The sequence below is a fragment of the Natrix helvetica genome (assembly GCF_964273705.1).
Source record: "Natrix helvetica genome assembly, chromosome: 3".
NCBI classification, from domain to species: Eukaryota; Metazoa; Chordata; class Lepidosauria; order Squamata; family Natricidae; genus Natrix; species Natrix helvetica.
Window position 1 is genome coordinate 27,635,796 of NC_138549.1, and position 25,934 is coordinate 27,661,729.

A 25,934-nucleotide genomic window follows, 5' to 3' on the forward strand; every position below is an offset into this window, starting at 1 on the left:
TTTTCTTTATTGTTTGTTGTTTGTTTTGTTTCAAATGGGAATAATAGGGGATTTGTTAACCATGCCATTTGGCACATTCAATAAAAGAATCTCCCAGCTCTTTAGATTAACCAAGAGTATGACTTTATTGACAAATCCATCTAGAGTATGACTTTATTGACAAATCCATTTGGGAGAGGGGGCGGTTTATAAATCTAAATAAATAAATAATAAATAAATAAATAAATAAATAAATAAATAAATAAATAAATAAATAAATAAATAAATAAATAAATAAATAAATAAATAAATAAATAAATAAATAAATAAATAAATAAATAAATCTAGGCGTGGCAGAAAAAAAGTCAGTTCTGATATTTTCCCAGGAAAACGCACATAGGTAACTCCCCTTTTCCTCTATGGGCCTTTCACCAATTGAATTCAGTCCTTTTGCTTTGGGAAAAGCTGTCTGCTTCTGTCAAAACATTCTTCATCACTTGGCCTTGGTAGATAATGTCTCCCCCAACAACAGACACTTGCATTCCATAGTGTTAGGGATGTAACCCTATGCTTGGCTTGGCAATGTATATTAAGCTATGATTATGTTACTGTTACTTTAAATCTTAGAGAAATGTAATTGGTTTGTTACCTCAAGCAGCTATAAGAGGGAGGCAGAAGGGTTGTTAGATCTCTCTCTCTCTCTGTTTTGTTAGAAGCTGATCAGGTGTATTTTGAGGTATTGTGGTTTGCAACTGTTATCTACTTTGTGTGTTAAACTGAGACTATTTGATAACTGAATTACTGAACTGTGTATGACTTGGACTGTTAACCGGACTCTGAATACCTCGATATTTCTACATAGTAAATGACTATATTTTTATACTATTCAGTGTCTCCGTATGCTGGTTTGTGCGTGTTATTCCATATCACTCTCATTACGCTTCTCTTCATACTTGCTCTTCTAACGGGGAGCTTAATTACGTAACACATAGCCTCCCTCCACTCTTAGGAATTCACCCTCCTCCTTTCACTGTTTGGCAAAGCTGTCAGCGAAAGCAACTATGGCAACTATGGAGTTGTATCAGGTTTGACAGAGTTTGTAGTTTTCCAGGGCAGTTGGTGGTAAGGGGGACAACCACACTGATTGGATTAAAATGTGTTGCTGTCCTATTGGTTTTCTGGCCAAAACATTGATTGACTCCTAATAATCTTAGCACATTATTTTCATGAATGTCAGCAGGAAAGATAATTGCAACTTATTTGGAAAGTCTGAGGAGGAGGAGGAGGAGGAGGAGGAGGAGGAGGAGGAGGAGGAGGAGGAGGAGGAGGAGGAGGAGGAGGAGGAGTAGAAGAAGAAGAAGAAGAAGAAGAAGAAGAAGAAGAAGAAGAAGAAGAAGAAGAAGAAGAAGAAGAAGAAGAAGAAGAAGGGAAATACTCCAAGAAGAAAATGGTTTGAATTTGTGAATTTATCACATATTATAGAGAAGGAGAAAGGAGAGATAGAGAGAGATAGAGAGAGAGAGATAGAGAGAGATAGATAGATAGATAGAGAGAGAGAGAGAGAGAGAGAGAGAGAGAGAGAGAGAGAGACAGACAGACAGAGAGAGATAGACAGACAGACAGACAGACATAGATAGACAGACAGACAGACAGAGAATAGGAAAGACCTCAAAGAATATATTAATATTCTCTTTTTGCCCTTGTTATTGAACAAATGTGTGGATAAAAATTTAAAGTTAGATAGCCTTGAATCATACACAAAAGATGCCTGAATTACGGTAGCAACATCTTGTCCATATTAGCTAACTCTTTGTATGTTTATTTGTTTGCTGAGCCAATTTGCTTTGATTTCTTGATTCTTAGTCATAGTGGATTTACAGTGTAGTATGTCCTTCAGACAGCTTTGCACAGGGATGAAATGGAAGAGCAGACTGGCAACAACTGCTTCTAAAGATACAACAGATTCTGGCAATCAATCTAAGTAATCTGATCAGAACAAAACAGCTTCACTGTTTGTTTTTTTCAGTGAATTGGCCTACTCTAGATTAAGAGTGGATTTGCGCGGTTTTTAAATGCCATTTATTGATGCAACTGTTATACCCCTTCAATTCATTTGACCATGTTGGAGTTACACGTTAGTGGTTAGCATGTCCAAAACTATTGGTTAATGCCATCAGAGCCAAAGCAAAATTAATACTTCTATTTCTTTCTGATACCCAATTTCTCTCTTTCTCCCCCTGCCCCCCAAAAATAACAGCCTGCCAGTTTTAACTCAAAATTATCACTTATGCAAATTTTCAGCCAACATGGCCAGGGATTTGCATTCTGGGATTAATATTTTATCAACATATGGAGAGTGACAGATCCTTGATCCCTTTCTCTCTTCCTGTTTCACTCTCTCTGCCTGTGTTTATGCAATTCTGCACAAAGGTCTTTGTAAAAACCCAAGTGAGTCTGATTAGTAGCATTAAATTGCGCTTGCAGGCTCCCCCCCCCCCCCGCCCTTCCAGGCTACTTATTTGTGTTTTATGGTTTTAATTATACTTGGTTCTAGTCATATGGCTGCTGATACAATTATCATAGGTAGAATGTAACTGGAAGAACTAATGTATTTTTGGATTATTATATTATAAATTAAATATATTTTTCTGGCATTAATTTTTTTGTTGCATTAAGATATGTTTATTACACTGCACAGGAAAAAGTATAAGGTACATTTCATTGTTAACTGGCTGTTACATGACAAGTAAACAAGTTTAATTGTGTTATTCACCTCATTTACTTTAATGATTCAATAATAGATGTAACAGAAACCTCAAGACCAGATGGTAGAGTATGTATATATGGAAGGAGACTCAACATAAACTATGAACATTTTCATATCAAGTGTAAGATAAGTGTTAAGTCCCTTTATCTTCACTCTCAGAGTTTATCACCAGTTGACTAGATCTAACCAGAAAACAGAAGTTGTCTTATCTAAACTATAACTTGTTTTCAGTGCAAAGCTGATATTATGAGCCTTTTTCTATTTTTGGTTTCAGAAAAGAATCAGTTAGGACAATGAACTGAAATATCGAGGACTATCAAGGTGAAAACCACACCCCCAACAACAACAGCAGGGAAAGCCACTGTATATAAACAGGGAGCAAGCCCTACACTCACCAGCACTGATGATGTTACCTAGTTGGTTAATGAAAATTTCCAACTAAGGTCAGTGAACACCAAGGATACCCAACTGAAATATATTATTATATTTCTGCTTATATTGTACAATGAAAAATGCCATACTGCTTGAAATTTTCAAAATTAGAAAAGCATATTTTTATAATTCTAGTAAAAATGAGCTATATTTTATATAATCTTGCTATTTCTGCTTAAATCTCTAAAAAATAGGATATTTTAAAAGAAATGATTACATTACCAGGCAATTTAGAATGAACTCAATATGAGTTTCTTCTAAGCAGACTACGCTATTAATCAATGAATCTACACATTAAATATTTTACTTCTAATGTAGAACTAAATTCCTTATTGATTTTTTCCTGAAGTTCTTGGTTCAGCACAAAAGTTGCCATAGGGAGTTATATCAAATGTTTCTCAAATTCACTATTAGTACATCCAGGCTGGCATCTATGCTGAACCATGGTTACATTGCACTGCTTCTTTTCACATCCGAATAAAATAATAGCTAAAGCAGAGGCAGTTTGGTGTAGCAATTAATGTGACAGGCTAAAAATCAGAAGTCTGTGAGATCTAGTCTAGTGTAGGCACAAAATCAGCTGAGTGACCATGGGCCAGTTGCTCTCTCAGTCCTAGGAAGGAAGCAATGGCAAGAAAACTATAGGGACTAGGCCAGAGGTGGTATACAGCAGGTTTTGACCAGTTCTGAAGAACCGGTAGTGGAAATTTTGAGAAGTTCAGAGAATGGGTAAATACCACCTCTGACTAGCCCTGCTCCAATCTATTCTCTGCCTCCCGAGTCCCAGTTGATCGGAAATGGGGATTTTGCATTAACCTTCCCCTGGAGTTGGGAGGGAATGGAGATTTTACACTATCCTTTCCCTGCCATGCCCACCAAGCCATGCCCCCCACCATGCCATGCCCACAGAACTAGTAGTAAAAATGTTTGAATCTCACCACTGGACTAGGCCTAGCAGTAGTAAAAAGCAGATTCAAAGGGACACACACACACACACGCACACACACACACGCACACTGAATAACAATGAGAGCAACAATAATTTGCCTTGCCAGCAAATAAGGAATCCTACTGATCTCGTATTCAAAGCAACATTATAGAACCACCAAAATCTACTTATATTTGTATTTCCACCCTGGTCTAACTTTGTTTGATTAGAGTTATTTCATTGACTGGTAAATGAACGTATCAATGCCATCATTTGGGGATATGACAAAATATCGTCCTGCTTTGATTTCCTTCCTTCTTAAGTTGGAATGGGGCAAAAATTAAGCAATTATTTTTAATGGTGGGCTGTGAATTCTGGCAGAAGGGAATATAATCTTTCTATCTCCATAACTTGCCATCATTAACTTCCATTTAAAATGACCCCTGATATACACCGACAGTACACTGAGAGTAGAAATGGATAGGAAGGAAACCAGAGATAGACATGAAGCTAACAAGTGAAGGCAATCCTCTTTATGTAGTAGACCTTTTAATATAGTACAGAGTTTATTTACAAGACTTTGTGCATGTGTTTTACATATATATGGTATGTATATCTAGCCATAGTGACCAAGGGGAAATATAATACATAACTTAATACCGTGTTTCCCTGAAATAAGTGCTTGGCCTTATTTTCGGGGAGGTCTTATTATTTTTGAGGTGCAGGAGGCGGCAAGTGTGGTCACCTCACGGCTGCTTCTGTATTGTAATATTTTCTGGGAGGGCTTATTTTCAGGGGAGGACTTAGTTTAGCGTATGCATTCAAAAGTCCGATTGGGCTTATTATCCGGGGAGGTCTTATTTTCAGGAAAACAGGGTACTTAGAACTTAACTAAATGACTTGCATTTCTACTGCTTTGTTTACAATGACAATGCAAAAATGCTTCACTGCTAGTTTCTTTTCTCTTCCACACTTTTGCTTATCCTCAGGATTAGGAATGTTCTCAACTTCTTCTCTTAATGGTCTGTTGGCCAGTTATCCAGCTTCTCAGCCATGTAGAGTTTGTTGGGCCCCCCATTGAGGGTTCAGAGCAGGCTTTTCCTCCTGCTTTCTTCCCCCCCCCAGTTGTCCTTTGATTTTAACTTGCTTGGTACTTCTAGATGTTCTCCTTGGCTGTGGATACTCTTACTTTTGGTCTTTTCAAATGCTCCCTCTCCTGTTCCACACCAGGTCCAGTCTCCTCTCATACGTATCTTCTGTCTCTCCACTGTGTCTTTTTTATTGTTCTTTCTTTTGACACTTTGTGTATCAGCTGGCAGGTAATTTGGAAATGTTTTGAACCTTTATTTATTAAGTTATTTCTCTTGGCTCTGCATGGGCCTACACGCCTGAGCTGGGCAGCTGACAATCAGATCACTGCAGAGAAAGAAACCTTTGACCTTGACTGTCACACAAAACATTTATCAGCATAGCTCATCTTTCCATACATGATGACCTGATATTGCAAGAAATGTAAAGAAACAAAGAAGAAAATACTGATGACAAGCCACTGAGAATATACAAGGATTTTTCTCTCTAGCCATACTTGGAAATAAAGAGGCCTTCATTGTGGGTCAAAAATGATATTTGCACACAAGCTCAGGGGAAAATGTACCCTTTTGCATTTAAAATTAACATTATATATTCTCTCTCTCTCTCTCTCTCTCTCTCTCTCTCTCTCTCTCTCTCTCTCTCTCTCTCTCTCACACACACACACACACACACACACACACAGAGACACACACACACACAGACACTTGTATGTACATATACACATGTGCATACCATACATTCCCAAATTATGGATAGCAACTTGCCCAATCAGTAGTAACGCATTCTGGAAGCAAATAATAAAAAAAAAAATCCAAAATATCTAATGTCAAATTAATAAAATGGTTAACATCAGTGGAATCTTTTGAACTTCTGACACTGCATATTTTTGAGATGTTACAATCTTTTACAAAATTCATGATTTCCTAATTACTGGAATTTCAACTAATTTCCAACGACACTCTGGGGTGTTGCAAAGGTGAGGTGAAATTTCAGAAATCTGGATATATTTCATCTCCAAACATACTTTCTTTTTCTGAGTAAAGGTAGAAATTATGTAATAAACATTGTTAACAAACAAGAAAGATATTGTAATGTAAATGATTTATAAATTGATTAGCTTATGCTTATCATCTGTATAACATTAAAGAATATAGTATCTCAAAGCTAATACCCATTCTAAATGAAGAGAAGATGGATCATATATTATTTCTAGACGAAAGATCTGAGGTGAAACTCTATTCGGATGGTTAGACATGTTTATTTTACTCATGGAGGGTACTGTTTAAAAAGATGCTGAGAAGAATCTAGTTTTGGCAGGACTCAAAGGGAACCTGAATGTCGCGAAATATCCTGTAGGTCTATTCAATAATTAATATTTTTGGAACAAGATGATAGTGGCAATAAAGGGGCTTGAGGCCATTTCAACTGGATGTTATACATAATGATTATTCTTCAGAGGACAAAAATAAATGAAAACTGCATGTTTTTCTTGGAAACGGAACATGTCTTTAGTTTAGGTTGCAGATTGCCCATTCTCATTTGTTTCTTGAACAGCAAAAAAACCTTCTTTCTTTCTTTTTTCTTTCTCTTCCTCACTCCCTTTTTCTTTCTTTTCTTTTCCTTCCTTCTTCCCTCCATCCCTCTTTTTCTTTCTTTCTTTCTTTCTTTCTTTCTTTCTTTCTTTCTTTCTTTCTTTCTTTCTTTCTTTCTTTCTCAGAATTGCCTACAGCAAAAACATGAATTGAAGACATATATGCTTGGAGGAAAATTCTCATTGTTTGAATATCTTTAAAAAGCTGTGGTTGCTATGTAACTGAGATATCAAGCACAATTTGTAATACTTGCAACTATAAATATACACAAAAACATCCCAAAGTAGAGCACCTGTAAAACCAACAAAATGTGTTTGACACTATCTCAAAATTAATGTTTGAGAACTCTAGTAGTATTACTGAGAATTACCACCATTTAGATGCAGATTCCTATGAGATTTCCGATTTGGTTATAATTAGATGATTTCCAATGCCCTAACCTGTTTTGGGGCTAAATGTAATATTTACAGTATAGTAGAATACATAATATTGTTAGCTAATAAATCAATTGGGATTTAATGAACATTAAGAAAAATAAGAAGGGGTTTCCCTCCTAATCCAGCATTCTGTTTCTAAAATTGGCCAGCCAGATGGTCTAATGTGTTCATAAAATGGGAGCCAATATAATTAGGACCTCATATTCAGAGACTTTACATAGTTAAACATGGTAATTGCTTGGAAAAACTATGTCAAAGAGCGAAGGAAGTACCCTTAGTTATCTTAGTGTAAAGAAAAAATCCATGCTACATTAATAAGCAATATCAAAATATGTATTTTTTTCAGTTTTAGATAAGGTATAGATGGCTCATTGTTTCTTCAGTTATCAGCACATATTTCTGTTTGCCTAGGTGCTTAGAAGGTTTTTCCAGTTGCAATGTATGGCTGTGAAAGTTAGACCATAAGAAAAGCTGGGCACCAAGAATTGAGGCCTTTAAACTATGGTGCTGGAGAAGACTCCTGCAAGTCCCTTGGATTGCAAGGCAATCAAACAGGTCAGTCCTAGAGGAGATCAACCCTGATTGCTCTTTAGAAGACCAGATCCTGAAAATGAAACTCAAATATTTTGGCCACCTAATGAGAAGGAAGGCTTCACTAGAGAAGGGCCTAATGCTGGGAAAGATTAAGGGCAAAAGAAGAAGGGGAAGAGAATGAGGTGGCTGGGTGGAGTCACTGAAACAGTTGGTGTGAGCTTAAATGGACTCCAGAGGATGGCAGAGGACAGGAAGGCCTGGAGGAATGTTGTCCATGGGATTACAGTGGGTCGGACACGACTTCGCAAGTAACAACAAAGGTGCTTAGAATAGGCTATCAACATGCCTATTTTATTAATAATAATATAAATTGCAGTCCATAAAAATAAAAGTCCTCTCCCTGTAGAAGGGGGTGGGTAGGATCCCACAGAGAATGCCCCAATAAAAATGTACAATTTTGCTACTCCCTACAGTTTTACATAAAGTACAAACAAGTGTGTTTTTGTTGCTTGGGTTAAGTGCCCTCTTACCTCTACACTAGCTTCACACAGCATCAGATTGCATTTAGATTCACACAATAACAGATAACAGAAAATATCACACATTTCTTTTCCTTCATATCAAATTTAATGAAAGATATTTGGGTATATGTCAAAGTGGGACAGGATCTCCATGCATTTGCTTGGATAAAGTATGGTATACTGTATTGATTTGTTGTGGAGAATGTTCTATCTTTCATCTGTTAATCCTATCTTCAACACTTAATCCCAAAGGAGCATACCATGAAGGAACTTCTCCTAATTCTCTTTTTCCATAGACATGCTGGTTACCAGTAAGGGAGAAGCATGTCCGTTGAGAAATGACTAATGCTTTCTTCACCTTCTCATTTACTCTGCTACCAAATTTGGTGGAGAATTTTGCAAGGCCATTGAGGACTAATTCTCATTTTATTTAATCAGGTTCTAAGTACGACATAAAAGGGAGAAAATAAAAGGGGCAGTAAAAGCACAACTGCATTGGAATAAATTGCTGACTTGAAAAGGTCCTTTGCTAATGAGTGAAATATGGCAGATTTGCACTTTCTTCTCGGCCTATCACTAGTACAGGTCCCTCGCCAGTTCTTGAGGCATGAATAGATTGTGTCACTCCCAGCCCATTGCAAATGCTCCTCCAAAGCTTGGGTTTTCAACTTAAATTCAAACTTGCTGTTTTCTGACCTGAATCATTTTAAGTTCTTCTGAACAGATGATTTCCAGTATGGTTCTATTACAGCAGTAGTCCCAATTCTGATTGGCTAAAGTGCCTAGCATATCACCTGATGTAATTGGAAGAGGGAATAACCTAGAAGAATAGGAGGAAAAGCTGATACCAAGGCAACAGGCATATAAAAGAGGCCTGAATGCAGCCTCGAAAGTAGCATAGTAAAAGGCTCAGACAGCACTCTCCCTACTTTACATGAAGACAATGGACTGTGAAGGCATATTGATACTTGCAAGATTCTGTTACTATAGTTTTACAATTAAATGAAGGATGTCCACTTCATCTTGGGTTACTGGGTTGTCATGTTCCCTGCTAGTCAGCATTTGCTGAGATTTCCATTTTCTGTAGTTGATCTGATGATGGACATTAAGTCAAGGAACCATCCTCAACTCGAGGAACTCCATTCATGCTCCACTTAATCCTCATTGTCTCTTTTAGTTGCTACCCAAGCTAGCTGAAGCATGTTCCTCTTGTTTTCCCCTCCCCTGTCTACAGTAGGGCATTTTTTTCCTTTTTTCTTTATCCTTTCTTAAACATCTTACAATGTTCTAAAGTTGGAACATTGCTAGTTTGATTTGGGAAACCAATTTTTACTCAACAGACTCAAACTCAACCCCTCCAAGACCGAGTGGCTATGGGTACCGGCACCTCAGTTCAGCCAGCTGACACCATCGCTGGCCATAGGGGGCGAACAACTGTCCCCTGTGGAGCGGGCGCGCAATTTGGGCGTCCTCCTTGATGCCCAGCTGTCACTGGAGGACCATGTGGCAGCCGTGGCAAGGGGGGCGTTCCACCAGGTTCGCCTGGTGCGCCAATTGCGCCCCCTACTGGACCGGAGTGCCCTGCGCACGGTCACTCATGCGCTGGTGACGTCTCGCCTGGACTACTGCAATGCCCTCTACATGGGGCTTCCCTTGGGACGCATCCAGAGACTGCAGCTAGTTCAGAACGCAGCCGCGCGGGTTATCATGGGGAGTACACGTTACTCCCACGTAACACCGCTCCTGCGCGAGCTGCACTGGCTACCTGTGGCCTTTCGGGTGCGTTTCAAGGTATTGATTACCATCTTTAAAGCGCTCCATGGCATAGGACCTAGATATCTGCAGGATCGCATCCTACCACACACGTCCCTGCGACCTATTCGCTCACACAGGGAGGGACTCCTCCTGGTGCCGTCCGCTAGGCAATGTCAGCGGGCGACACCTAGGAGTAGGTCCTTCTCTGTGATGGGCCCAACCCTCTGGAATGACCTCCCCCCCAACATTCGAACCACCACCGACCTCCGTTCCTTCCGTCAAAAGTTAAAGACTCACCTATTTCAATCAGCTGGCCTGGCACTTTCTTAGTTTTACCTCCCGGGGATTTATTTTAATTGGGTTTGGGTTTTTAATTGGGGATGTTTTTAGGGTTTTAAAATATATTTATTTCTTGTACAGCCTATCTCCTCCATCCAATTGTATTTAATTGTTTTATGATTGTATTTTTATCTGCATTGACTGTACACCGCCCCGAGTCCCTTTTTGGGAGAGGGGGCGGTCTAGAAATCCAAGAAATAAATAAATAAATAAAATAAATACACATTTCCACGAACCTACTGAGGAATATAAAAGTGAAAGCTCAATATATGCCCTATTGCTTTGATTAGTGCAGCATCGGAGTATAATATTTCCATAATATGTGCAGGGCGGGAAGAAGTAAATTCTGGGTCAATTGATATAATGTGAGAAGCAGGGGTGAAAGCAAAGGAAAAGTAGGCAAAATAAATGGAAATTGTGGGGAAAGAACAACCTTAAAAGGAGAAAGGAAGCAATGGTAGACCAATCTATCCAGAGTCAGCCAATGGGACTTGCCTTCCTGTTATGGATGAGAAGGACAAAAAATAGGAATAACCATCATGTCTTGCAGTGGCCATAGTTCATACAGAGCACTAGCTCCAATCCATTCCCCTGCCCACTAAAGCCAAAGGGGATTTTCAGAAATTGGCTTGAGAAATGGACAGACCAGTAGTATGGAATTGCTTTCCATTACACCTTCCTATCAACCCCATTAAAATATTCCAATCTGTGGAATAGGAAACCATGTAAAAACAGCAACAAAATACCAATTGTTATGCCACTCCTTGCATGTTATGGTGTGTTATCTCACTTTAAAACAATTATGTAGTACATTTCATGCTATAAAGTGATGTAAGACATCAATACAATAATGCGGAAATTGTAAATCAATGTTGCCATGTTTGAAAACACATTGTTCTTTCTTTTTTCTTGAAAGCATCATATTAAGAAGAGGATGCCTTTATTTCTGGCTGTCAATTATTCTGTTATCAGCAAGCACTCTGGTGCGGGGAAGTGAATTCATGTACATGTCTGAAAGAGATGATTTCAACTTTTATTCAGTATGACCAAACCAAGGTCTTTTGTGTGTTAATAACCTATGTGAACTTTCTTTCTTTCTTTCTTTCTTTCTTTCTTTCTTTCTTTCTTTCTTTCTTTCTTTCTTTCCTTCCTTCCTTCCTTCCTTCCTCTTTCCCTCTTTCCCTCCCTCCTTCCTTCCTTCTTTTCTCCCTCTCTCCTGCCTTCTTTCTTTCTTTCTTTCTTTCTTTCTTTCTTTCTTTCTTTTTTCTTCCTTCCTTCCTTCCTTCCTTCCTTCCTTCCTTCCTTCCTTCCTTCCTTCCTTCTTTCCTTCCTTCCCCAAATAGAACAGGAAGCAGCCTTGTCATTTTTGAGTGGTTGTTGGTTTGCTCTGTTTTCAAATTAAATTTTGGTCCCTGGTCCAAACATACTGCTCTGTTTTCAAACTGACAGTTCTGTTGACTTTGCCTTCATTGTATAATTCATCAGAGTGGCGCAGCAGCCAATGAGATAAGCAAACAACTAAAGGTTTATCTGCCAAGCTGCTAATCAACTCAGTTCAACAACTGATATTAGTTAGGGAACTAGTGGATTAGAGCCGTGTATTTGCAAAATGTCAGGTATGTATGCTCTGTGATGGCATGAGCTACAAATGAAAGAAATGAAACATCAGTTCGTGACCTGGGAAGGGGAGGAGGTGGATAATTCAACCATTTGCTTTAGAAGAGAATGGCCTATGTAATAGAGGAAATGTATTAAGAATAAATTTGGAAAGATAAATGCAATCCTTGGTTCGCAAATATCTGCAGAAGGTACTTACCTAAAAATTTATTTCAAATATTTATATACCTATAGAGTACATACACCTTTGAAAAGGGACTATTGACAATGTTCTATCTGATCATATAAAACAGTAAAAACATTCTCATTAAGTCCCTTTCGGGAGAGGGGGCGGTCTATAAATACGAATAATAAAAAATAAAATTAAGGAAATAGCTTAAGACTGGAGATGCTAGCGTCTGTCTCTTATCATTTATAGAAAGTGATGAATTTCAGCATTTCTCTATTCTTATAGTGACATGCAATGATACAACACACAGCTGGTTTTTCTCTGAGTCTTTTGAATGATAGCAGGACATGGGCTTGATTAATAACTTTCAAAAAAAGCCAAAATTGGTGAATGTATAGAGCAGGGGTGTCCAAACTTGGGAACTTTAAGACTTGTGGACTTCAACTCCCAGAATTCCCCAGCTGGGGAATTCTGGGAGTTGAAGTCCACAAGTCTTAAAGTTCCCAAGTTTGGACACCCCTGGTATAGAGGATCTGAATTACATTTCAGAAAGTATCAAAATGTGTGAAAAGTCAGTCTGCAGTGATGTAGCAGTTTTCAAGGGTTACATATGAGATCTTTTCATGATCCCCTCCCCCGTCCAAATTCGGATAAAAGAGAGATCTGAATCATTGTTTCTCCCAAAGTGATAGAAGAAAAAGGAATAACAGAATAACAGAGAAGAATAAAAGAATAACAGAGTTGGAAGGAAAATTGGAGGTCTTCTAGTCCAACCCCCTGTTCAAGCAGGAGACCCTGTAACATTCCACTCAAGTGGCTGTCCAGTCTCTTCTTAAAAACCTCAAGTGATGGAGCACCCACAATTTTTTTTTATAAAAATAAAGGTTTTTTTTTGTTCTCTATATACAATTATACATTCACATAATTATTATTCTTTTTTTACATTCATAATTCTTATACATTTGTCATTACATTTATAGAATTGTAATATTCCATTCGGGTTGTTTTGTTTACCATCCCTCACCTATTTTGACACCACCTTCTTCTCCCTTTCTTTTCTCCCTCCCTCCCTTCTCTACTTCCTTCCTTCCTCCTTTCCCTTCCTTCTTCCCTTCCCTTTCCCCTCCTCCTCTCTTCTTCCCCTTCCTACCCTTTCTCCTTCTCTCCTTCTCCCTTCCATCTTCCTCTCCTCCTCTCCATCTTCCTTCCCTCCTCTTTCTCTCATCTCCTCTCCCCTCTTCCTTTCTCTCCCTCCCTCCCTTCTCTACTTTCTTCCTTCCTCATCTCCTTTCCCTTCCTTCCATCTCCCCTTCTCTCCTTCACCCTTCCATCTTCCTCCTCTCATTTCCTCTCTTCCTTTCTTTTTCTATTGCTGCAGGTGTCTCTTCCAGCTCTTAATTTCTATTTTCTTGAGGTGGTATTTCCGCAAACCCAAAAATCTTTGTATATCATTTCTTATTCCTTTTCCTTCTCTCTTTCTTTTTTGGTCAGACAAAGACAGACAACACATAACACATAGAACCTTCTTCAATCACGTACAGCATGTCAGTTGGTTGCAAAGTTTTTGTGCATCACTTCCATAGTCCTTTCAAATGTATGTGAGATCACAAATTATAAATCTAGTCTATATGTATACATTATCATTGTACATCATTTATTTGACTATAATTATTATCCGTTCATTTTGAACAAAATATTCTAGGTATTGGATTCATTTATATTATAAGATAAATCCCATACCTTATAAAATTGTTCATCTTCTTGTTCTCAAATTTCAAATGTCAATTTATTCATTTCAAGCAAATTTTCATACCATCAATTCAGTATATTATATAAAAATATTATAAATATTAAACATTCATTTGACTATAAATTGCTTTTATATCCTTTTGTATGAAATATCCTAAATTTGAAGTAAAACTATATAATGGCATTCCATTAAATCCACCTAAAATCATCCAATCATCCAATTGCAACTTTCTAACATATTCTAAACAATAAATGATTATATTTAATAACAAATACTTTATATGACTATATATAATACTCTAAATTTAACTAAGTTTGACATTAATTTTTATTGTAAACTTTCATTACATCAACCTGTATCTTTCTAATAGTAGTGCAGTTTTATATCTCATGTCATTTGTGGAATTAATATTCTGGTTGTTTTCTTGGTAGGTCTTTTATGGACTTCTTTTCTCAACTTGTTGCTCATTGCATATCTTATGAGCACTCAAAACCCTCCAACTGTTCAGCTTATCTTTGGTTATCACCAATGCTTCTGTCAAGATTTCTCTCCTTACTTCCATCAAATTTTCTCTTTCTTCTTCTTCTGTACTTTGAGGTCTGAGATAGAGTTCCAGTCCACCTATCTCCCCTTTCCATAGTCCACTCTTGCTATTTCCAACCACACTCAATTTGCTGAAGTATCAACAATTTTCTTATCTTTTTGTTCCTTTTTTCCTTCAATTTTTGGAACTCTGTCCTTCCTTTCTTCCTCAATTTTCCCACCTCTTTTTGCTGTTCTTTGTTCTGCATCCTCCATTCTCATCTCAATTTTCTCTGTTATTATTAATATTTTTTTTGAATTTTGAGCGTAATCATTTGCAATATTAATGTTTCTTTTTCATGTTGCGCCATCCTTCCAACTTATAAACACTGCCACTATAGCATTCAAGGCTTTTGATATATTCCAAACAAATTCATTATAATCTTTCAGGTCAAGGCTTGTCTTCACTGCAGTCCAGCTACTGATAGAAACTCCAGAAGAGCACCTGTGTAAACAATCCATGCTCTTTCCACTATCACTCTTAATAAATAAACTGAAAAGCCTTGAAGTGTAACTCCGATGATCAAAGGGAAGAAAAAAGAAACAATATTTCCAAGCCTCCAGCCTCTAAATGGCAGGGTTACTTTTTCTCTCTCTGCTGTTACAGCCCTCTTTATATACCAGACTTATGGAGAAAAATTCTTAGTAAAAAAAAAACAATCCAATCCAATGTTGTAAAATAAAGAAAATTTTAATCCACAAGTATATATAAAAGAAATAAAAATAAAAGAATAAAAAATAGAAAAAATGATAATCCATCCAATTTAAAAAAATAGGAAACGTTTGCAGAAATTTCACTCATAAAAAGAAAAATTAAAAAAGGATAATGGATTGTTTAATGTAGCTTAATTTTGCCACTTATTTTATTTTATCTTCAATTTTAATTTAGTTGTAATTTTCTTTGGGTAGTCTCTTTTCTAATAATACAATTTCCTCACCAGTCCGACACAGTTTCTCTTCCACTTTGTTTCCGTTCTGTAACTGTCTCAACTTCAGCAGCTTTAAGGCTGTGTTTCTGTCATCATAAATAAGAACTTCTCCTGGATCAATCAGGGACTTTGCGGTGTCTCTGAAATCGGCAGGACGTGCTCTTCTCTATCACTGTCTCTTCGGGACGGTTTAGGTCCAAAAGGACCGTCCAGTGGCAGAAATATTGACACGTCGTATTGTTGCGACGTCAGCTCCTCCTCTCTTGAGCACTCACAACTTCTGAAGCAAGTCATTCCAATGGATTAAAGTGAGGAAGTTCTCCATCCCAATGCCGTTTGCAGAACCCAGCTCAGGTTTTTCTTCATATCATTGCAATTCACAAATCATGGATAAAGCTTAATGTCCTTGTATCAAATATTTTTAGAGTGGCAAAATAACAACTTAATGAAAATAATTAGTACAGTTAATACTATGTCAATACCTGTGGGGCATTTTCCCTTTCTTTCTCTCTCTTATCTTTATATTCTAAGAAATGTTTTAGCATTTCTGTACTTTCAATGTCCTTTGTTCTGACTCTCTTTCCATCATTCTAGGACTTTTCTTCTAGGATGTTTCTTGCTATGGGTCTGGGTGGTGTGGCCAAGAAGGAAATAATTCTTTCAGGATGTGTTCTCATGGGATTTATTTGAAAGATGAGCAGCCAGGAAATTAACCACAAGGGAGATTATTTTATTTTATTATCAAAACATGTATGTAACTGTGGACATATTACTCAAATCCATTCACTTCATAGATAAGCTACATTAAACTTATCTCCCCCAATACCTAGAGTACTGCATCCCATTTTGGTCACCACACTATAAAAAAGATGTTGAGACTCTAGAAAAAGTGCAGAGAAGAGCAACCAGGATGATTAGGGGACTGGAAACTAAAACATATGAAGAACAGTTACAGGAACTGGGCATGGCTAGTCTAGAGAAGAGAAGGAACAGGGGAGACATGGCAGCAGTGTTCCAATATTTGAGGGGCTCCCACAGGGAGAATGGGCTCAAGCTCTTTTCCAAAGCACCTGAAGGCAAGACAAGGAATAATGGATGGAAACTGACCAAGGAGAGATTCAACCTAGAAATAAGGAGGAACTTTCTGACAGTGAGAACAATCAACCGATGGAACAGCCCACCCTCGGAAGTTGTGGGAGCTTCATCACTTGAGACTTTCAAGAAGAGATAGGACTGCCTTTTGTGAGAAATGGTGTAGGGTTTCCTGCTTGAGTGGTGGTGGGTGGTGGTGGTGGTGGTGGACTAGATGACCTATAAGGTCCGTTCCAACTCTTGTTAATCTGTCTGTCAGTACAATTTTTTGAAATCAGATTTCCCCAATTAAACTGAAGGCAAATCATGTTTAGGGGTGAAAAACATTTTGGGCCACCAGCTATTGAATTTACTGTTTTTTGTTGAAAAAAGACAGGAATATGCTATATATTTTTTTCAAACAACGGTTGAAGTTTGAATATTGAACTACTATGTGAAATACCATTTTCAATGCTTGATTATCAAATATCCTATGGTAACATTTCAGATTCCAGGTTAAGCCTCTTGTAAAATTGATTTATAAGTTTCTTATTCATTCATTTGTATTTTGCTTAGCCTCATGACTACTCTCGAGGTACAAACAAAATGCTGCAATGTTACCACAAAATTAATGTTAGAAGAGAACACCTTAAATGCTGCAGGGAGTGGATTTTGACACTCATCGAGCCTGTTTGTCTCAGGTTTACTTGTATAAACATTCTGTAATGCATAAAGAATGGCAGTTCTGCATAGGCTTGGAAGTAGAATGTGCGCTTTATTCCTCAGATGAGAAATGTTATATTTTCCCAAGAGAGCATGACTGTATAATTTATTGTGTTTACTAGAGGATGACTCCACAGCTATGAACGTTCAGGTTCAATGGAAGAAGGCAGGGCAGAGAAAGGAAAGCCTTCAATAGCGATTTCAGATGTTCAGTTTAATGCAGGCTTCTAAAAGGGGCATTACATAATTTTGAAAGGAACCAGTTGATACCAAGGAATTATTAAATGCATACATGCAATACATACATAATCTGGAAACCCTTCCCAAAGAAAATTAATTGCAAATGGAATGTATACATTCAGAAACTTGGAATTTTTTTTCTCTTTCTTTCTTTCTTTCTTTCTTTCTTTCTTTCTTTCTTTCTTTCTTTCTTTCTTTCTTTCTTTCTCTCTCTCTCTCTCTCTTTCTCTCTCTCTCTCCTTCTCTCTTTCTCTCTCTCTCTCCTTCTCTCCTTCTCTCTTTCTCTCTCAATTGCATTTATGGTGTGTGGGTAATAATTATAACTTTTTGAAATCTGAATGATTTTTTTTGCTACGGCACCCACCCTCTGGAACCTAATTCTCCAAACCTCGCTGACTTGTGCATGGCCTTAAAGATTAAATTTTCTTGAGTCTGAGTGCTGGCTATACTAAGGGCTTTTATGACTCTCAGGCTGTTGTGTTCTATCTCATTTGATTTTATGTTGTTCTATATTTTTATTTATTTTAATGCTATGAACTTCCCAGAATCATGTACTTAAAATGGGTCCTTATATAAATCAAATCAAATCAAGAGAAGTGTGTGGCACACTGTATGTTTCAAACATATAGTTAAGCAAAAGTCTATTTATATGAAGTCATGGGCAAAGAAAAAAAACATAAATCTTAAACACACACACACCCAGACACACACACACAGAGCGAGAAACCCAACATAATTCATTACATTGTTCATAAGGACAAAAAAAAAAGCAGTGAACGATACGAGAATGATCAGAGTTTTATATACGAGAAATTAAGTTTGGTGTGATACTTGGTAATAATCAGGGAAGAAACAAATGAAGTACATTTTTGTGCAGGGGTCTGATTACTTAAGGGGCCATCTATATCCAATAGTTTTTGCTCACCTAATAAGATTGGGTAAAGTGGGCATGTTCCATGTTCCCTCAATTAAACAAAGTAACCTACAAGGCCCAGGAAACATACCTTCTCCATCGTGATGCCTGCTTGTGTAACAGGGCAGATCTGCAAATATCCAAGGAGCTCCTACCCTTTCTAGAAATCTTGTTTTTAAATGTTTTGAGGTGGGTGTCAGGTCTGGAAGCATCTTTTATGTTGGGTCTTCAGGCCTGCCACATTTACTGCTGTGGAAAACTGGAGGAGGGATTATATGGAATGGGGTAAATATAGTCAAAATAACATTGCTTTCTCCGAGAATCAAGGACACCTTGTCCTGCACCTGGAGTGGTGTGACTGGGAGGTATCTCCAGTTGGGATGATGCTTGATTGGACCAGTGCTGGGTTCCTACCCATTCGGACTGGTTCACTTGAGTAGGTAGTAACTTGGCCTGCCATGTCCCCGAACCGGTTCTATTGTCGTCGGCGCCATCTTGATTTTCAGTTCTGCGCATTCGCAGAACAATCTTCACTGAAAAATAATAATTATTTGTAATGTGCGCATGCGCAGACCTTTTTAGGTACAAATACTCACACGCACAGAGTGTATATTTGGCATGCGCGTGTGCAAAAAAACTTTGTTTGCTGAACCAGCTGTAATGCCAGCAGCAACCCACCCCTGGATTGGACCATGTGATGGACATGTGGGTGCTGAGCAGGGACTTGAACTTTCAATTGGGTGGAGAAAACCTAGAAACTTTCAGATTCAGGTTTTCCCAGATGTGCCAACATGACATATCTAATAAAATGGAACTTTGAGGAAACTCAGGCCTTGGAGTCTTCTTTCATTAGAGGTGTTAATTGGAACTGTCAGAGTGGGGTTTATTCACTGATAGTAAACCCAGTCAGCATTTCCTTTATGCTGCTCTTAGCCAATGCAGATTGCAGTCCATGGGCTAGGAGGTATTACAAAGTCTTATCCTCTGGAAAAGATAGTGCAGTCATGTTTATACACGTGCTACTTTCAAAGCAGAAGAATGGAATGGAAACTTTTTTGGGGAGGGGCATTTTCTGTAAACCCCCTCCCCCATTCTGATGGACCACAGTGTAAATATTCATCATATATGATAAACTTTTTGATATTACTGAATTACAACTTCCAATGTCTTTCAATATTAGTCATACTGATTGTTGCATCTGTGACTCAGGAATTTCTGTAAGGCTGCAAGCTCCTAGTTCTGCTGTATGGGTTGCACTTGAACCATAATAATCTTTGCAACACTTTCTTAAACTTTCAAAGTGTAACTTTTAAAAAAAAACCAACAAAGTGAGGTGAAGGTTTTTGTTGAAATCTACACTGGTGGCCAGGAGATTCAGCTTTTATGTTTTCAAATTTTCATGGAACATGTTGAAACCAAATCAGACTTCTTCTGAGATGTTTTCAGTTTTCAGTCTGTACTGTTCTTCAAATACTATAAACATGTTCATATCTATCTATATATACTGTATATATCTGTAATGGCGAATCTATGGCATGCTTGCCACAGGTGACACACACAACCATTTGTCAGGGCATACGAGGCATTGCCCTGTCAGCTCCAGCATGCTTGTGCACACTGGTCAACTGACTTTGGCCTTCTTTTGCCCTCTGGAGTCTTTAGGGAAGCCTTCTGAAGGCTCTGGAGGGTGAAAAACGGCCCTACAAGCAAACCGGAAGTCTGTTTCTGAACTTCCGGTTTGCCCATAGGGCCAGTTTTTTGTGCTCTGGAGTCTTCAGGGAAGCTTCTGAAGCCTCCAAGCTTCTGAAGCCTCTGGGAAGGCAGGGAAGCTGCTTTTGCCCTCTCCAAGCTCCTAGAAAGCCTCTGGAGCCCGGAGAGGGCAAAAAAAGAGCGCCAAAAGTGGGGTGGAGTGCTGTTTGCCGTGCATGCACGCAGAGGGGGAAATCATGCACATGTGTGGTATGCCCATGCACAACTCCCCTGCAGTCCTCCCACTTTTGGCATGTGAGTCAAAAAAGGTTCACCATCACTGGTATATATAAAAGCCAACTACCACTCACTCATCATGAAATCTCCAGAACTGTAAAGCCTACAAACTTGAAATTTAGCACATATCTTCCTCTTGGCTTCTAGGTCCTTGCTGATAAAGGATTTTTTCAAAATGATCATCAGATCATTAGTATTTCTTATATGGTAATTAACATGCTTTGATGCGAAGGAGTTAGACATTCTGCTCCCCCTCCCCACCTGAAAAGAACTCTGTTCCTACTACCAGTTGCCTCACATTTCATTACCTCAGTTCAAATGTCCCACTCCTTCACTCAGGAGTGGTCTGGGGTTCCTTATAGTACTAAATGTGGGTACCTCACCAACATGTCTACACCTTCCACGTATGGAACAGCTTCTGGACTCAAGGCAGCAGGAGTGATATTCCCTTATGTGTTTCAATCACTGACCACCTCTGAGCCAATGGACTGAACCAGAGTGAACCCGATTTCTCCTGCATTGCCCGATCACATAGTTTCATCACAAAGTATGGGTATCCAGCTCATGTTTGTATAATGCTAGAGATTGTTGAGAAATGACAACCAGTCCATTTTCTTTTTTTTTCTTTTTCCTTTTTGCTATCAATAGCTGAATTTCCTACATCATAGAACTATGAATTAACAAAAATTCCTTCATTCACCTTTATGGGGGGTGGGGGGAATGCTAGCACTACCCCATCTTCAGTTGTTTTGTGATGAGCAACAAAATTAGCCAATAAAAGTGTCCATGGATTGGTGAAGGAATATAAAAATAATGATGAACTTAACAACTTCCAGCATGACTAATATCCTGGGTGGCATAATTATATATCTCATAATTTATGTTCTTTAAGTTTGGATCTCTTCAGAAGCATGCACATTGATCTGTTCTAAAGTCAGCATAGATTGTTTGGAAACATTCAATGATAGAATGAACATCCCTATTTTGTGCTAAATCTGTTTCATTAAATGGTTACATTCTGGAGTTTCTCCCACTTTCTCCAATCTTTAGGCCACTGTGAAATATTTTTCTCCCTGTCACCATATCTTTCATTGAGTTATTACTCATCTGATGATGACTGAAAATGGTTGAAAGCTATGAAATGAGTGGACACAAGAATCATGTAGATGTTTTCTTACACCATGAAAAGTTCAGAACAAAGTTTGAGTAATTAGCTTTAGTCATCATTACCTCATAAGCCAGGCTCAGGTTATTTTTCCATGTTCTATCCAATATGGCATAGAGAACATGGCAAATATATACTCTGAAAGAGTATAAAAGCTACAAAGCACCAACTTGGGAATTCTTACAGCCAGTTGTTATTTTCATATCAAGCAGTACATTATTTTCAAAGAAAGTATTTTTTCTTCTAATTTCAGAACCATATCAAGGAGAAAAAGCCATAAAGAGAGTACATGCTTTTGTATAATCAGGATTCTATGGGCAACCTTGGGGGCAGGGGAGGACTCCCATGAACTTTGTCAATTTCAGAAGATGAGTCATATAGCTTCCATATGGAGACAATTACATTAATTCCAGAATTGAAGTGCTGTAATCTTCGTGTCTATATATGTATAGTTATCCTTGGCAAACTAGAAAAGGTAAAATATTTTATGATGGGATTTTGATTGCCTACATCAATGACATGTTTATGTGGTCATGACTCTCATTTCAGCTATTGAACCTTATGATGTTCTGTTTTAATCTTTTTAAATTAAATTCATCATATCAACCTGAAAAAGCCTAAAAATATTACATCAATCTAATTTTAAGACTACATTGAATTTTAAGACTACACTGAAGCCAGTTATTCCACTGAAAATCTAAGTTTGTATTGATAAAACAACAACAATGAATCACTAATTGTTTATTCCATTGAATGAATATGTCAGAATTAAAGTCAATTTTCTATTATAAAAAGCAGAGCAGCAATGATATTTTCTTTCACTTTTTGTCTTTCTAACATAATATGCACAGGGGCAAAAAATATTTCTAAATAATTATGGAATCCAAAGATTTCTACAAATTAAATATACAGTGTCTGTTCCCATTCCATATGTTATTCAAGTATTGATCACTCTCATATTCATAGAAGCTACACGCAATTTTGGAATCTATGAGAATCCCACATTTATCAAGTTATCACTATCATTTTAATCACATAAATAACAAAAAAGAGGGAGGGAGAGATGGAGGAAGGGAGGGAGGTAGTAAAGAAAGAAGGAAGGAAGGAGCAAACGAAAAAAAATCCAAGCAATTCTTATTACTTGTAATTTGCCTTTATTTATCACTTATATAGAATATATATACTTCCCATAGATTTTACAATAACAGAAAGACAACAGGTTTCCCCCACATTATGATATGAATGATATGGTCAGGTATGGAACAAGGGCAAACAATTTCCCTACATCTATTCTTCCAAATATTTACTTAGATATAAAATATAATAAAACCATCAAATACCTGAGAAGCACCAATTAAGCCAGAAGGTCAGTAATGTAGTACCTGTAGGCATTATAATCCTTGTGACTTATCTCAGATAATATTTCTCCCTCCCAATCAAATAAAGTTTATTTTGAAACACTTTTAGGGTTTACATTCTCCTGAGATCACAACTTCTCGTGAGATTTTTACCATCTCACTTGAATAACTAAAATCTCATAAAATTTCATGTGAAAATGTCCCAATCATGCAAGATTTATTATATATACACATATACATGCACACATAATAGGCATCATATATGTATATATGGAACACAGTGGTTCAGTGGCTAAGACGCTGAGCTTGCCTATCAGAATGGTTGGCAGTTTGGTGGTTCAAATCCCTAGTGCCGCATAACGGAATGAGCTCCTATTACTTGTCCCAACTTCTGCCAACCTAGCAGTTTGAAAAAATGCAAGTAGAAAAATAGGAATCACCTTTTGTGGGAATGTAACAGCGTTCTGTGTGCCTTCGGCATTTAGTCATGCTGGCCACTTGACCATGAAGACGTCTTTGGACAGCGCTGGCTCTTCGGCTTTGAAACGGAGATGAGCACGGCCCCCTAGAGTTGGGAACAACTAGCACATATGTGCAAGGGGAACCTTTACCTTTACCTTTATATGTATTAGCTTCATGACAGATGCTATCTTCCATACTGTTGTAGATCAGCAATAGCCCCTTGGCTATTGAATAATGGTTGGGAACCATTATTCTAAATTACGGTAATATGAAATTTTATATCTTCCCCACATACCGACACATTTTGAAAATAATGTTGTTGTTTTTTCAATAGTGATGGGTTGGAATATTTACTGCCATTAGGGAAAAAAAACACAAAGAAGCCTCTTTTCACTCCAAAGAGGGAGTTAATGTTTAGTATGGAACCTCTGAATTTTCAGAATTCAATGTCTATTGCTATAGCAATGCTGGAAATTATATATACCTTGATTTAGCAATTCTGTTTAGACAATGCCTATAGGAAATTCTGGGAATTTCAAGTCAGAGTTCAGGTGCACAGAAGGTTGCTATTGATCCTCAAGTTAATACTCTTATATTATGTCAGAATGGATTTTCTCCATAATATGCATTTTCATTTTTATGTCCCCTTCCTCTGTTCATAGCCAACTTTGAAGATGATGAACCTTAATTCTCCATGACAATTTACTTCTGCGCTGACCTCATTAGCCTCTGTGGGAGTCTTGGGTAACAGACTAAACCACTCATTTTTGCAGCTGCTTTTGCTGGCTTAGTAAAATATGCTACTCCACATTTCCCATAAGCAAGGGCTCAGGTGGATCATGCCCGACAATCCTGAAGGTTAAAGAAACAGAGTTAGTGACACTGTAATATTTGCAGCATTCCTTAGATATTTTATCTTCTTTTTATGTGGTGACAATCCCAAGACGCCCTCCTTAAGATATGCCACTCATCTTATCAAAAGCCCAAATAGCTTTTCTTGAAATAAATCAGATTGCAATAGAGAGACTGGGGAGGCCCTTCAGGTTTCACTTTAAGCCAAATTCCAGTGTCAGTTGAGATTAGAATTAGAAGGAGTAGATGCATTAATGGAGAAAGGTTCCAGACTGCTATTCCCCAAGGTAAATTAGAGGTCTTTTTGAGAAGCAAATCTATTGTGGCCCTACCCACAGATCATTTTCTAGGGAAAAGGTCAGCTCTTTGCATGGAATAGAAGCATGGAACATTGATTTTCTTGCAATTGATCTACAAGGAATACATCGGTACTTCCATTTGTAATATGGTCGGTACACCAGAATATATGGAGGCAAAATTATTTAATTGTAGGGTGTATTTGATATATGCATAAATAGATTCTTAGTTGACACTATCTATTAGAAGAATAAGTCCTCCCAAGCCCCCCCTTTCCCCCCTGCATTCCCTGCATGAACTCCAATCTTTACCTAATGGCTGTACATAATGGTTTCACAGAACATAGAATAATAGGGTTGGAAGGGACGTTGGAGATCTTCTAGTCCAGGGGTTCCCAACTTCTGAACTGTGGACTGGTACTGGCCCATGGCCTGTTGGGAACTGAGTGTCCTAAGGAGGGGACAAGTGAGTAAAGCTTTATGTGTACAAGCATGGCGTCTAGGTTGTATTGAAACCATCCCACCCTGGTCCATGGAAAAATTGTCTTTCACAAAACTGGTCCTTGATCCCAAAAAGTGGAGGGCTGCTATTCTAGTCCATCCCCCTGCTTGAGCAGGAGATCCTATCCAATCTCAAACAAATAATTGTCCAGTGTTTCTTTGAAAGCCTTCAGATGGAACACCCACAACTTTTAAAGGCAAGCTATTCCATTGGTTGACTGCTCCCACCATTAATAATAATAATAATAATAATAATAATAATAATAATAATAATAATAATAATAATAATAATAATAATAATTTTATTTCATTAGCCGCAACCCTCTCCCGAAGGACTCGGGGCAGCGTACAATCAAAACAGATAAAAATACAGATAAAGACACACATACATACATAAAGAACAAAGACATATACATGTGCATGGAGGAGGTAGACTCATAAGTGAAAGACAATTAAAAAACACAATTTAAAATCCCATTTAAATAAAATTACTGAATTAAAAAACCCATCAGGAGAGTTATGAAGTTATGATTGAGCCAGGCCGGCTATTTGGAATAGGTGGGTCTTGAGCTTTACACGGAAGGAGCGGAGGTCAGTAGTGGTCCTAATATCCGGGGGGAGGTCATTCCACAGGGCTGGGCCCGCCACAGAGAAGGCTCTGCTCCTAGGCGCCGCCCCATTAGGAAATTTCTCCATAATTCTTGGTTGTTTTTCTCCTTGGTTAGTTTCCATCCTTTGTTTCTTGTCTTGATTTTTGGTGCTTTTGAAAATAATTTGACCCCCTTGTCTTTGTAGGTACCCCTCAAATAGTGAAACACTGCTATCATGTTACCCCTAGCCCTTCTTTTCATTAGACTAGACATATTCAATTCCTGTAACTGTTCTTCATGTTTTAGCCTCCAGCCCCTTCTTCTCTGCACTCTTTCCAGAGTGTCAACATCTTT

The 25,934-nt window shown here is 37.9% G+C and overlaps 1 long non-coding RNA gene across 2 annotated transcripts; it reads left to right on the top strand.

Moving 5' to 3' along the window:
* The first annotated feature begins 680 nt into the window (after window positions 1-680).
* On the top strand, window positions 681-22,236 carry LOC309390231. Of its 2 annotated transcripts, XR_014175089.1 has the most exons (4): window positions 681-715; window positions 1,843-1,947; window positions 3,021-3,189; window positions 21,775-22,236. It is a non-coding gene; the product is annotated as an uncharacterized lncRNA (long non-coding RNA). The 2 variants fall into 2 exon arrangements; XR_014175090.1 differs by lacking the exon at window positions 681-715 and having other exon boundaries at window positions 1,835-1,947.
* The last annotated feature ends 3,698 nt before the right edge of the window (window positions 22,237-25,934 follow it).